This window comes from Hipposideros armiger, unplaced genomic scaffold (genome assembly GCF_001890085.2).
Source record: "Hipposideros armiger isolate ML-2016 unplaced genomic scaffold, ASM189008v1 scaffold_698, whole genome shotgun sequence".
Taxonomy (NCBI): Eukaryota; Metazoa; Chordata; class Mammalia; order Chiroptera; family Hipposideridae; genus Hipposideros; species Hipposideros armiger.
Genome location: NW_017732048.1, coordinates 3,282 through 7,972, shown reverse-complemented (window position 1 = coordinate 7,972; position 4,691 = coordinate 3,282). Strand labels below are relative to the sequence as shown.

Below are 4,691 nucleotides of genomic sequence, written 5' to 3'. Positions count from 1 at the left end.
CTCTCTCTCTCTCTCTCTCTCTCTCTCTCTCTCTCTCTCTTTCTCTCTCTCTCCTCTCTCTCTTTCCATTCTTCCCTCTGCAGCCCCACTCCACCACCTCTGCCTCCTTCTCTTTCTCCATCTCACTCTCTCTAGAAGAACAACCTGGCCCTGAAGAATCCATTAAGTCCAAACACTTGGCTTATAGTTCGTAACGTCCTTGGAATCTACTTCCACCTACAAAGCTGCTTTCTACTGCTTTGCCTCCACCTGACACGGACAGGTCTTTCACCCCCTCGGCCTTTTGTCCTGGTGGCTACAGATCACAGCCCAGTAGGACGGGCCCATGAAAAAGCAGATCGAGGAGGAGGGTGAGAGAGGCAGTTGTAAGGAGTTGCAACCCTAGTCCTCTGTCTGGTTTTAATTAAAAAAGAATCCAAACAGCAGCAGGCTGGTCCCGGATAAGACTCCTGCACCTAGCTGTACCAAGACGAGGGTGAAAGGTTGTAAGAAAAGGATGCCCTGTCCAGCTCTGCACTGTATCAGCCCACACACGTCAGCACTGAAAGGAAATAAAATACACCAGTAACTCAGAAATACTTGCCAGTGAAGTGGGTATATCTACAAATCAACTCCCACTCAAAAATCCCCCTTTTTCTCCTGCTTCTGTAACTACAGTCAGTCTTGCCGGAACGTGGCAGAGCTGTGAAAAATTGCAAATTGAAAACTGGGAAAAGATAAAGGATAATGTGAAATGCGGAACGCGGACTGTGTTTCAGCCATTGAGAAGTGAGGATGGGGCTGAGCTGGGCCAGATAACAACGAAAAAAAGAAACACAGGAGCAATGAGATCACAGGGGCTTCAGGAGAGGAGTATTTGATATCAAGGGATTGAGAGAGAACTTGGAAAAAAATCACTGAGGCCTTCAGATAATTTTGCAAAACTGACCATTTCTAGGAAAGTGCTGAAAAATTAAATGTGAATGAAGGCTGTGGTATTACACTTTAGTGACCATAATTATTCTACAGTAACCATGCCAAAAAAGTCCATACAACTCAGTCATTATTTTAAGAATGAGTATATAGTAAAATAACCTGAATTTTATAAGCAAAATATAATTTAAAGATAATTGCTAGCTTAATTTTTCAGGACATGGTCTAGTCAAACTTTTCTCCAATATGAACTATGAAATTGTGCACATCATTTAAAATGAATTCAGGGTCAGTGACCTTTTTGTGGTATCAATTTTTCTCAGATAAAACTATCTACCTGTCTCAGGAAAGGACCTCAGGGATCCCTAGTCCCATTCCCTCACTTTACAGAGAAAGAAACCAGAGCCCATAGGATGAGATGACTCGCCCAAGGTCAAGAGGACTCATGTCAAGGGCAAAGCTGTCGATCAGCCCATTGGCTTCGGGCTTAGGACTCTCTCTTCACATACTCAATTTCTAGTCTAGGCTCATTTCCGCATTTGAGACTAACCTGCAAAATACATAAAAACAGAAGGTTTCTTACTTTATAATCATGTTACACTTCCCAGGGTGAATCCTGAATCAGCAGTTTCTACATCCACTTTTGGAATCTCTTCTAATTTCAAATGTAGCATTCCAGAGAGAAAAGATGAAAAAATACGTGATCAAAACATCATCTTCTGAAGTCATAACAATCAACTATATTTTGTTTAAATTTTATCCTTTGAAAACAATATAGTCACTTTTGAAAGAGATAGCTATTGTCTGCAAATGCCATTTGGCAAAGTTCATGAAAATTGGAGTTTTTTGTTCATCTGTAAAATAAAAAAGTGTCAGAAATAAAAAAAAATATCTATATATGACTTTTGTAACACATTAACAAAATGTGGGGCATAAAGGTGTTTCCTTACTAATAAACTATTAACAGCAAACTTATCTATTTAAGGATATGCAGGCTCTGCAGTCATATAAACATAGTCATTTTATTTTGAAATTTAAATAAAATACAGGCATTTCTTTTTCGGATATCCTTTTATCTTATTTAGTCAATACTTAATATTGTGGGGAAAGCTCCTGGCAGATATTCTGAAGCTGAATTGTATTTAGTAATTCCCTTTTCCCCTATATACGTGTTTGGTTTTGTTTTAGACAATGTTATTTGCTCCGTCTTCTATCACCCCTAGAAATTTGCACATGCTTCTATCATATCACTCACCAGGTAATATAGTTATTCAATCACATACACTTTTCTCACTACTCTACAAAAGATTTAAGGATAGACATTTTGTTTTATTTAGTTAAGTATCAATGTAGCATAAATAACATCAGGCACATGCTAAGTTTTGAAGGAGCTAATACATCTTTTTTTCTCTTCTTTCTTTTTTAAAAAAATTTTAGCTCTCTCAAGCAGATAATCCCAACATGGAAACACAAGCCCTCCAGAATCTCCTAGCTGGCTTTCATTTGGGGTCTCCCTCTCCCTTTGTGGCACGGGAATCAGCAGGTTGCCCCATTAGAGGGGGAAAAAAATGTAAAAGCTGCTTTAAAGTTGTGTTTTCATTTTAAACTTCCAAAGGCTTTTGTTAAGGTCACTGATATGACTGCTTCTTATCATGGCTCCAATAAACATAGCATTTCTTTAATGCTTCTATTTTCCTGACTCAACTCCCATCCCTCCTTTCTAAATAGAGCTGGGAACCTTTAGAGATGCCACAACTGTAAAACTGGAAAGAAAAGCCATTTAAATTATAGGGAGCTATGATCCTAGGACTCACTTCATTTTTTATTATACACCTCTTTACTTTGAATAAGAAATCAGTATTTGAATTAAGTTTCTTGGTTTGTAAGCATTTTCCTGGCTGTCTAACCAGGGTAGATAACTTCTCTGAAACTTTGTTAATTAACGGCAATATCGAGGCTGCAGCAGTGTTAGCGTTATTAGGGGGTTAAGAGTGTTACAATGGGCCACACAGTCCCATGAGAGGTAGACTCAGATGGGAACTGGGCATTCTGTAGAATCTAGCAGTTCCCCGCAAAAATAATGGTTTTACACAGCTTTGAAAGACGTCACTTGCTAGTACAGTAATCTAAAGTCGAAATGGACTGCGCCACTCAGGAAATGTATCTTTTAAAATCATTACCGGGATATGCCCCAAAATGTAGTTTTGGAAGCAGGTCCAGCAATTATGCACAACTACCAAGGTTAGGGTAGGAATAGAAATTTAAAGGAAATGTAAATCTTTAGGGAAAGATGAACCTGTCAGGTGTTAGAAATACCAACAATGTTTCAAACACCATGCTAAATTACTGGGTCTAAAAATAACACAATGAGATATCACCTCATACCTGTTCCAATGGCTATCATAAACAAGACAAATAATAACAAATGTTGGAGAGTCTGTGGCAAAAAAGTAACCTTCATACACTGCTGGTGGCAATGTAAACTGGTACAGCCACTATGGAAAACAGTGTGGAGGTTTGTCAAAAAATTAAGAATAGAATTACCATATGACCCAGAAATCCCTCTCCTGAGTATCTACCCCCCAAAATCTGAAAAAAATTATCCATAAAGGTATATTATGTATTCTGATGTTCATTGCAGCATTATTCATGGTGGCCAAGACATGGAAATAACCAAAGTGTCCTTCGATAGGTGACTGTGGATAAAGAACATGTGGTATATATACACAACGGAATACTACTCAGCCATAAGAAAAGATGAAATAGTGCCATTTGCAACAACATAGACGGACCTTGAGATAATTATGCTAAGTGAAATAAGTCAGACAGAAAAAGTCGAGAACATTATGACTTCACTCATGTGTGGGATATAAAACTGAAAGCAACAAATGAACAAGACAAAGAAAGAAACAAACAAAAAGTCATAGACACAGACAACAGTTCAGTGCTTACCAGAGGGTAAGGGGGGAGGGGGGTGGTAGATGAGGGTAAACGGGGTCAAATACATGGTTATGGAAGAACTGACTCTGGGTGGTGAGCACACAGTGTGATATATAGAGGATGTATTACAGAATTGTACATCTGAAACCTATGTAATTTTACCAACCATTGTCACCCCAATACATTTAATTAAAAAAAAATACCGAAGATCAAGTCTTAACCCTCAAGGAGCTCCCAATCTGATTGGAGACATGTACGTTTACACACATGAACACGTAAGTTACACAATTCAGTTATGCATCAGGGTACCTTATCCCAGGTGCTCCCCCGCCCTCTCCCTCCACCTACAGGCAATACCGCCCTTGATAAGAAACTGCTCACAATGAACCCTTAGTCGCTTTAGGACCAATCATGCTATTTTCTTCCTCACAGTCTCCCTGTGCTCCCCACGATAGTTCCAAATAACTATGAATGTAGGAACTGCATACATTTTCCTCCCAACGTCCAAATAATCAGAGGCTCAGAGGCTGACAAACGATGCGCAGTACAATATCTGCCACGCGGTGAGGCTGCAGAATTGATTTATTCAATGTTGAATGAAAATAAATCCCATTACTGGCTTAAAAGATGTGATGAAATGTGATGAAAAGTCACAAAAGAGAATGGGTTTCTCAAGTATCAGATTCATTTTAGTATCATGTTCTCACCCTACCAAATAGTTAAATGAAGATAAATTTGTTGTTGCTAATTTAGGTGCTGGTTTCAGGGCAAACTGGGAAATGGCGCAAGACAGCAGAAGGCAAATACTTAGAATTAAAATGTTGAATAGGTGTGACTAT

General features: G+C 38.9%; 1 protein-coding gene across 3 annotated transcripts in view; it reads right to left on the bottom strand.

The window, feature by feature from the left end:
- Positions 1–1,569, bottom strand: part of LOC109373272 (uncharacterized protein C8orf34-like) — a 186,780-nt gene extending 185,211 nt beyond the window's left edge. For all 3 annotated transcript variants that reach the window (XM_019627008.1, XM_019627010.1, XM_019627009.1), the window contains exon 1: positions 1,496–1,569. The gene's annotated coding sequence lies outside the window, so the exon portion shown is untranslated. The remainder of the gene's footprint in view (positions 1–1,495) is intronic.
- Between the last annotated feature and the right edge of the window lie 3,122 nt (positions 1,570–4,691).